The following is a 10,420-nucleotide window of genomic DNA, read 5'->3' on the forward strand; positions in this document are numbered from 1 at the left end:
TTATCTCCACATGTAGATGGACCCAATCACTTCTGATATGTTTCCACATGTACTATTACAGCTTTAAAATATTTTAATAAAATTTTAGCATTGGAAGTTTAATTTAAAAAAGACTTTTATTGTTTCTTGAACACACATTCAGTAAATAGAAGAGAGTAAGATAAAAAAGGGACAGGAGGAAAAAGCAGTGCATCTGAAAATCTAAGGCAACTTCCATCACTTTACCCACCAAAACATCTACATATCGCTCCCTATCCCTCCCTCCCTGCCTCCCTCCTCCCTCCTCCTTTCTCCCTCCCTCTCTCTCTCTCTCTCTCTCTCTCTCTCTCTCTCTCTCTCTCTCTCTCTCACACACACACACACACACACACACACACACACACACACACACACTTTTCCAGTGGGCTCCATCACTATTTTTTGTTCTCTCACACTCACTTGAACGACACAGCCATAGTAAAATCAGTCTTCTAAAAACCATTTCACACTTTTGTTTAATAAAAGCCTAATTAATAGAAAACCAAGTTTCCAGACAATTTTGAGGGACTGCAATGCTCCATAGTTACTTTACATGCCCTTAACTCAATATCTTAGGTGCATTTACGACCATATCAGGAAACGTGGAGCAAAGAAAAAAATTAACCCTACTTCCCTTGACCATGTTTCCTGTTCAGAAGCCCTCTTAGAACTTCTTAAACATCCGTGGACATGACAGCACTCCCCAAAGAATATTTTTTCATATCAAGTCAAGACCACCTCATCAGTGATGGGTAAAGAAGGAGACTAAGCAAAGGACGTGAAAACACCTGTTACTGGAGCACGTGGGCTCAATACAGAGTTGATTTGAGGTTATTGATACGCACATCATCCTCTTGGATATCAGTGTGATTATGAAATCCCAGTCTTGCTACCATGCCTAAAAGAAACTTTAAACTGGGTGGATACAACAAGTTTTCTGAAACTCCAGGATTGCCTGAAAATATATTTTATTGATTCTACTTTGCTTCCAAATAAAGCATAACAAGCAGAAAATAAAATGATGTGGAGAGAAAAACACTGGTCCCTGTTTACTTCTAGGGTTGTTCTATGAATGGTGCTTTCAAAAAAAAGCCCTGACCTGGAAGTGAGGCCTGAAGGCCTTTTTATTCAGCTCTGTCCATCCGGCCCTCTTTCTAGCTCGCTGAACTCATAGGTCCATCATGGCGCCTTTGCCAGTGGTTCTGTGAGTTTCAGTCTCTTTTGTCCTTTCAGCCTCTTAGTTATTCTGTGCTAATACACTAGTCAACCCTTATTTAAAAAGTCATTCAGTTTTATTTTTGCAACTTCTAACCCATCTTCCTGATTGGTGGGAAAAAAAGTCTTCTTGAGTCTGAGAAGCATATGATGTAGTAAATGCTTTAGATGTTTTTTTTTATTTCAAGAAAATATGGATTGACAACAAACAATGTTAAGGACTTCTGCTCTTATTGTAACCAAGAGGGTCAGATCATCTCTCTGCATGCAGCGACTATCATTGTATCTTCTGTATTAGAAAGAAAAGGAAAGTCCAACTTTCACCCCAATGTGAACATGAGCAAGGAACTCTACAAGGTCTCTCACATTCTTAACTGTCAGCAGCATAGGTCACAGCCTATTAAATGTTAATGCAAAATTAAGTATTTTCCCAAGTGATCTTGTTTCCAAATCCTCCATCCAATATGAAATAAACATGACATGACATCCTTTTTAAGTGATCCAAATCATACCAGACCTCAGAAGAAACAAATCACAGACACTTAATAGTTATGCAGCTATTGCTTTCATTTATGTATTTGTTAAGCTATTTTAAAAATGCATCTGCAGTGATGTTCACAGAATAGAATATGTATTAAGAATTAGGGCTTTCTCTTCTGAAGGTAGGAACAAAGGTCAACAATTTAATTACAAAGCCCTTGCCTAGGCTATGTGTAGGTCATTTTTCAGTGAGGAAAAGGCAGTTCTAAAGAACTGTTTCTCTTGACTCTATTTCAGTGCTGGAGAGTCAAATATCTCTTGTGTTAGAATAAAACAAATGTTTACAAATTCCCTTAAGGAAAAGCAATGATTTTTCTTATTAAAATTACCATTGTTGGGGATTATCATGACTCGAGTATTGGACAGCTACTCACAGCCAAGAGCCTACTCCTCTTGCACATCACTTTTATTGCTCTGCATACATGTTTTTCCTGAAATAGAAAAAAAGTGAATACTGATTTTGAGTCAGCTCAAAATTCAGTCAAGCTGAGAATCAATCAAGCTTGAGTGATCAGCTGAGAAACGCTGTCAGTTAAGTGAACAGACAACAGCCACAACGACAAGGGCTCACGCTGCTGGGCTGCATAATGTCCAGCCTGGGGGAGAGCAGAGGTCAGAAAGTTCTTTGTCTTTGGCTCCCCTCACAGCTGTTCCCATCTTGGCCACTAGGAGGAGCTAGTGAAAAGGCAAAGCTGTTAAGCAGCTCTGCCTAGCTCAGAACTGCAGTAGCTTCTCATTTTCTTTAGGACAAATAAGAAGTTCGTTCCTAAGACTCACTAGGATTCTGCAGGTCGGGCTTTCTCTTTTTGGCTCTCTGCAGCGTTCTCAATCCTTTGCTTTCTAGGTTCAGTCATATGCTTTCTTTTAGCGTTTTGATCTCACGGCCCTCTTACTGCAAGGCTATTATTGCACATGCATCTGTGGAGGCCTCTGGCATTCTCTACAGAACATTACCCCACCAACCCATTCTCCATCAGTCCTCTGTTTATTCTTTTTATTCCAACTGATAACTGTTTCTCTGGGAAGCAATGTGACATTGCCTCTGTGACATCCCAGTCTGGATCAGAGTCTTCTGTAATAAACTGTCAGAAAATGGCTGGTCTCCTTTACACTAATATCAAGTAAAATAAACTTATTCTTTTAGTTTTTTTGATAAATTCTATGTTCCCCAATAAATATGTAAGTTCCATGAATTTTCACTACATAAGAGGTGACTGACACAAAGTGGCACTAAATAAATAGTTGTTTAAGGAACACAGAAATTAATCATTGGCGAGTATTGTAGCAAGGCAGATTTCCTTAAACTTACACTAGTCTGAATTAACCAGTGCTGGTGTTTCCTCCTGGTACAAAATGCCTTCTGGCAGAAGCAAGACTTTCTTTTTTCCCCAGGAACTTTCCAGCAAGAAGAATAATGGAGTTAATGACTTCATGTCAGATAATTCATTGTTAGCATGGACACAGATACAAGTTTCACAGAAAGAAACTACAAGATAAAAATCCCTCATGTTTTGTTCTTATTACATGCATAAAATCAATTTAAAAAGTTTACACTTTTTCTTCCCATAGAAGTTAATAACAGGATTTAGGGTAAAAGATGGCAGTGTACGAAGGCAAGGCAAAAACCTTCTCCCAAAATCACATAGAACATGAAAATACAGCAAATACAACTAGCCCTGAAAACAACCTGAAGACTACTGACTTCCTACATCTGGGGAAGAAGACCCTACAGAAGAAGGTAAGGTGGCAAAGCCATGATCTGCTGGTACCCAAGCCCTTCCCCCACTCTGGCCAATGGGCAGAAGGCAGAGGAAAGGAGAGGGTAGGGAGTGGAAGCCCAGGATCGCTGAATAGCTGGCCCTGGAGATCTGCTCTGGGAACATGAGCCCACATTGCATGATACCCTGGTGATTGGTGGGGCTGGAAACACTTGGGGAGGAACACTTGGGGAGGCTGAGATACCAGCCTCCTGTGCAGAACAGGCATGCTCTACTGGCCTTCCTGAGAAAGAAGGCAGAGTGGGCAGTTTGAAAGACTTCCAGGCAGTGAGAGGGGTGACAGAGGGGCAATGATTGCACAGTGCTCTCTGCTTAGGAAAAAGGTTAGGTGGACATAATCTCCCAGCCCACCCTCAGCCCAACAGGCTGAGGTTTTGGTAGTTTGCATCTTTCATAGAACTGGTCCATTTAATCTAAATTGTTAAATTTGGACTATAGTTGTTCATACTACTTATTTGTTTAATGGCCATGGAATCAATAATGATTATCCCTTTTTCATTTATTGTATTCATAATTTGTGTTTTACTTTCTTTATTCCTGTCTTATTATGTTATTTTTGCTTGCTTTACTCCTTTTCCCTAGTTGCCTAAAGTGGAAGCTTCGGCTACTGGCTTTAGATTTCTTCTTTTCTAACAAAGACATTTAATGCTATAAATTTCCATGTAAACACTATTTTCATTGCGTCCTCTAAATTTTGATGTAATATTTTCATTTTCCTTCAATAAAAAAATTTTTTAAATGTCTCTCAAGACCTTTTTTTTGAGCCAGTGCTATTTAGAAGTGTGTGGTTTAATTTCCAAATATTTGGGATTGTCCATGTTAGGCTGGAGGAAGGAAAAACAAGGACATGCAAACAGAACAGAGAGATGCCATAGGGGGAGAACAGACCAGACCCCAAGGTCCGTGCCTTATATGGAAAGGAGACATCTCTTCCTGAATTCCATCCTTCTGATGTGCCAGCTAAGACCCGAATGTCAGCCTCCTCCTTCTTGGAAGGAAAAAAGTTTCTAGTTGTCTATTATGTCACCTTTAGCCAATCATACCTCTCCTTGCCCCCTAGGATAGCTTGCCCACTCCTCCCCCTCCTAATCCCTTATAAGCCCCCACCTCCCTGACCAGGTGTGACTTCCCCGACCTGTAATACCCAGACCGCGGAACATCACCTGGGAGTTGCACTAAATAAATAGTTGTGGCCCTTTGTTGCCTCTCTTCGTCTGCTTATTTCGGCTAAAATTTATCTTACACTCCAGATGTGTTTCTGTTTGCTAATACATTATATACATTATATTACATTATTATATAATACATTATTATATACATTTTTTATAATACATTTTTATTATAAAAAACATTATTTCTAATAATGTTATTATAATACATTTTTATTGTTCTTGCTTTATCTATTGGGTGAATTAAGACCAAGAAACATACCATCTGCAAAAAATGACAATTTTACTTCTTCATTTTTTATTTGGATGCCTTTTATTTCTTTATAAGAGTGGTGAGAGTAGGTACCCTTGTCTTTTTCTGATCTTAGAAGAAAAGTTCTTTTCTTTTTTTTAACATTGAGTATGATGTTAGCTGTGCGTTTGTTACATATGAACTTTATTATGCTGAGGTATGTTCTTTCTATACCCAATTTACTGAGGGTTTTTTTCTTTTATCAAGAAAGGATATATTTTGTCAAATGGTTTTTCTCTATTGATACGATTATATGATTTTCATTTTTCATTGCATGAATGTGGTATAGCACATTTATTCATTTGCAGATGACATGATCTCATACACAGAAAATCCTAGACTTAAAAACCTGTTACAACCAATCAAAGAATTGAGTAAAGTTGAAGCATACAAAATCAAAATATAGAAATCAGTTGCATTTCTCTATACTAGTAAAATATATGAAAATGAAATAAAACTATCCCATTATAATAGCATCAAAAAGAACAAAATACCTAGGAATAAGTTTAACCAAAGAAAGAAATGAAAGATACGTACAAGGAAACTACAAGATTTTGATGAAAGAAGTGTTAAGAATCCGTAAGCAAATCTAAAGAGACTGTGTTCATGGATTGCAAGAATGAATATTTAAAAACGTTCATACTACCCAAAGCCATCTATATAGTCAATGCAATCCGTATTAAAATTCCAATGGCATTATTCACAGAAATGGAAAAACAATCCTAAAATTCATATGGAACCGCAAAAGGCCTTGAATAGCCAAGCAATCCTGAGAAAAAAGAACAAAAACAGAGACATCACACTTCCTAATTTCAAACTATAACAAAAAGAAGCTACAGTAAGTAAAACAGGATGGTACTGACATTTAGACACACAGACCAATGGAATGGGATAGAGAGCCCGTAAATAACCCCCCACATATATATTTGACAAAGGAACCAAGAACACTCAAGTGAGGATAGCCTCTTCAACAAATGGTGATGGGAAAACTGATTAACCCATGAGGACAAATGAAACTGGACCCTATCTTGACCACTCACTGACAGAAGTAAATATCAGGTGGAAACACGTAGGAGAGAAGGATTTAGTGAGACTCGTTGGAAGTCCTCATATTTAGGTCAATTAATGTGCTCAGTATTTTATTACTGAAAACTGTAAAAGGGGAAGATTAGTTGTTTTCTAATTAGAGGGTTTTTGAGAAAAACTCCATATTTATGAAGTTATCGGAAAACATGTTCATCCCCTTGTATTCAATAAATTGCTCACAGACTATGATTAGGGATTGAGGATCTTGTTAAAAACCAAATCACTTCTAGTATGGTGGGAACAGAGGTCTCTGGGTGGGAACAATTTCTGCACTCCCAGGTGGCGTTTCTATCTGTGGCAACACTGGCAGCAGGTATGTGTGAAGGATGGTGTTAAGACACAGCAGGTTAATATGCCAAAGAATGAGAAGTGTTGCCAGGTAATACATGTGTTTACACATTTCTAGGTAGTGATGTATGTTCCAGAAATCTGAGAATAAGTTAACCATCAAGACTAAACATGTGAAAAGAGCCTGATACACAGATTCAAATGCTTTTGAGGTATTGCTTATGGACCATGAATTTATTTTAAACCTAAATAGATTTTATCACTTGCTACTGAGCTGCCAAATGTCATAAACGGGTGACTTATGTTAATAAGATACATTATGCACACCTGTGAACATGTCTTTGAAAAATATGCTAACGCTTGTTAATTAACGTGAATTTGGGGGGAACTGAATTTCTAAGTCTGTGAGTAAAAGATAAAATCTGGATGATTAGCCTTCAGAGAAAAAGTAAGAATAAATTGGTAAGTATCTAAGAAAACCTATTTAGAAGAAAATAATCTGATTTAGGGAAGAGAATCTTAGTGATTTATTTTTTATAATGAATTCTTCCTTACATCTTTTTACTTGAAGAATGACCATTTTGTATCACCTAATTTCTTTATCAGCCAAAAAGGCAAATTGAAAGCTGTTTTTATTTTTAACTGTTGGGGTTAATTCTCTTAGGAAAACAAACTTATTCTTATCAGATTAAATTTGTCACAGTTTGTCATAAACCTGTCATAAGAAATTGCTATTTCTGGAAGAAATTAGAATTACAAAATTTAAGCACAAGTAATTGAAGATTTGATTTCAGAGAATAAATGCACAGTTCATTTAATTAACCAATAATTCACTTAAATTTAACCATGATATATGAATAGTATCCTTCCGCAGAGGTTAATCAGATAACCCTGGTCATCTTGTTTTGGGGATTTGTAATTTGTTGCAATTGGATTTTATCTGCTGACAATAGTTTATTATATTCATGACTGTTTAATTTGAGAGAAAATATAAGATAACAAGTTTGATACAAAGGATCTATGAAATACAGTAATTTTTTTGTTAGTGCTTTATTTTAAAAGTTTTATTAAATACCAACAAGATCGGAAATGAAATTATCTCAAAGTAATTTGCCTTTGTATCATTTAATAACTGATTAAATTTTCATTAACTCAGTGAAGGAGAAACAGGCCATCTGCTCTTGTAAATATAAATAAATAACTTGGCAGTTTCTCAAGGAAAAAGAAAGTCTTGTCTTTTAATCTGTGATCCTATATTCTGTTTCTGTGAAATGGATAAAAAACCAGGGAACATCATGAAGATGGGGACACAGGATGTTCCTGAATTTCCCTCCTCCCACAGATGCACCAAATACAGAGCTACACACACAACAGTTTCTTCTGGGAGAAATCCAGAAATTACAAGAGTGACTCCTACACATCGGGCAACCAAGAAAATACCCACATCAAACCTGGTAGGGAAGGCTGAGACACATGCTCACCATCACCCACCCCCAAGGCATGGCACCCTGAAGTTAGGGGGGAGGGAGCCCCAGCTCCCAGCTTCTCCCTGAGGTGTGGCAGGTGTGGACCACACATACAGTACTCCAGCTTTTAAAGCTGCCACGCTAGGGACAGGCTCCAAATCACCAGCAGTGAGAGCTATGAGGGCTTGTGATCACGATTCCCAAGGCACTGTAACAAAAGAAGCAGTGTCTCTGAAATGGGCACATGTGCACTACCCACACCTATCCCCCTCACCCGCCACCGTCACCCTCGGTGCAAAACTCCAATCTCCCAGTTTCTTTCCTAGAGGGAGTTTAACTGAACGTTCTCCCAGTTTTTTTCCTGAGGGTCTAGCTTCTAATCCACCCACGCTTGGGAGCCGCCTGGGAGGCACCTGTGAGCCTGGCCCAACTGGTAGACAACTGCCCCTCCTTCTCCCTGTGGCCCCCTCCAGCAACAACTCTGTCACCAGCGTCCCCTGGGAAGAACTTGCTCACACATCTAGCATACCTACTTTAACATCTACCACTAGAGAGATGGGCCCCAATCACCCAGCTCTGAGAGCCAATGGGGCTTGTACTCCTGAGCCCCACAGCGCTATGGCAATCAAAGGAACAGTTTTCAAACAGACGTGCAAGTACGCCATGCAGCTATATACCTGGGCTCAGTACAGAAGGAGGAAAAACACTCGTCTTCCAGTTTCTCCCTAGGAGTTTGCATCCTTTTCCAGCTGCTGCCAGTGGGAAGAGCCTGTAAGTAGCCTACTTCTAGGTGCTGACTGAGAATCTCCTGTGAGCCTACAGGAGTGAGGGGGCACCTCCTCCACCGCCTTCTAGGGCTCCCTCCAAGAGTAAAACCACGTCTCCAGTTTCTCCCTGAAAGAAACTTGTGCGTACACCTGGCGGCCCTCTTTTGGCTGCTGTCTGAGGGTGAGTCCTCCAGTTTCTTAACTGACAGCCAGTGGGTTTAAGCATCCACAAGTCCCACAGGACCATATTAAACAACAAAAAAGTACTTTTCTAATGAACCACAAGCACTTCCTGCCGCTATGGCCCCCGGGCCCAATGCAGAGGGAGCAGGCTAAGGGGTCCATTCTCACTGGAAGGGATTTGACTGCATACTTTCCCAGCTGCTGCCTGAGATTCCGGCTTCTAATCAGCCTGCATGTGAGAGCAGACTGCGATTTCCTTAGGAGCCTGGTAGAGCTGGTGGGCACACCCCCTGCTGTCTTTCCCCCACCCGCAGTAAAGCCAGGTCTCCAGCTTCTCCCTGGAAGCAGATTGCCCACACATCTTGCACCCCAACTGTTACAGCTGCCACCCTACTGACTCCCAAATTACCTAGCTCCAGTCGCTGATGGGGCTTGGCATTCACAAGCCCTCTGGGACCACACAAAATAAAGAAGTGGTTCTACTTGAGTGCACAGCACTTTGAGTGACTCTTCTCTTCGGTTCAGCACAGAATGAGTAAGTAAAAACGCCCAGCTCCTGTCTGTCCCTGTGATTGACTAGATTGCATAGCCAACATCGTGAATTTTCCACATGTTACGTGAAGGTCAGGTTGTGTCTCCCACATCCTATCATATAACTTTATTTTTTATAATATTTGCTTTGAGAATGATTTCATAAATCATATCTCAGAATTCTTAATTTAATTGGTAGTAAGCTGTTTTGTCTTTTTTCTTCTTTTTTTTTTGGTTTTCCAATAGATACCCTCCACTTCTAAGCTCAAGAAATCCCCAGTTACGGGTTTTGACCCTGTGAGAGTGCTGAACTGCTATTTGCGCTCAAATACATCTTTTCCCTTTTCCAGGCTCTCCCATTTATCACAAGGGCAGGACATCAGAGAACCACATTTTTGAGAATTCCTTTCTGGTAGAGGTCTCACTACATACTTCCCAAGATGCATGACACAAAGTTTAGAAAGTTGAGAGGAACCAGAAGCTCCTCCTGGTCCAGCAGCAGGACGTCTGCAATGAGCTTCCATTGACATGGTTTTAGGAACATGAGCTAAGAATTCCACCACAAATTCTCTGCCCAAATGGTGGAGGCTGTTGCCATTCCTGAATGAAGTATTTGGCACATCTTGAGTGTCTGGAGGATAGAAATGTGAAAGCTGGAGGCAGTTACCCTCATTTTCTCATCTCAGGCTCTGTAGGGTTTTCTAAGAACCTGAATTCCTATACTTTTTCCTTACTATATACTGACCAATACAAAGGAATTGTCCACTTTGTATTACAGAAGTAGTGTACACAAGTCCTAATTACCTCTATGCCCTTGCGGACAGGGCTTCAGTACGTGAACTAGCTTTGTCTAGTGCTCCTTCCTGGGAAGCAGAGATGAAGGAGCAGGAGCCAGCAGGTGATGTGGTACCCAGGCTAAACAATTACTGATGGTTTTCCTAAATAAAAGGCATTGCACTTTTTAAACTTTGTATAACTACTTAAGTTTTGGCCAACTTTACAAGTCTTGTGTTCTACTCTATTATTAATTTTATACCTTTCCAATATATATTTTTTTCTTTCTTAAGAAAACAGAAGGCAATTTCTT

General features: G+C 39.6%; 1 long non-coding RNA gene across 1 annotated transcript; it reads left to right on the plus strand.

Moving 5' to 3' along the window:
• The first annotated feature begins 2,304 nt into the window (after positions 1–2,304).
• On the plus strand, positions 2,305–4,295 carry LOC140845163 (uncharacterized). The gene is made up of 2 exons (XR_012123883.1): positions 2,305–3,511; positions 4,134–4,295. It is a non-coding gene; the product is annotated as an uncharacterized lncRNA (long non-coding RNA).
• The last annotated feature ends 6,125 nt before the right edge of the window (positions 4,296–10,420 follow it).

Source organism: Manis javanica, chromosome 12 (genome assembly GCF_040802235.1).
Source record: "Manis javanica isolate MJ-LG chromosome 12, MJ_LKY, whole genome shotgun sequence".
In the NCBI taxonomy this organism is placed as follows: Eukaryota; Metazoa; Chordata; class Mammalia; order Pholidota; family Manidae; genus Manis; species Manis javanica.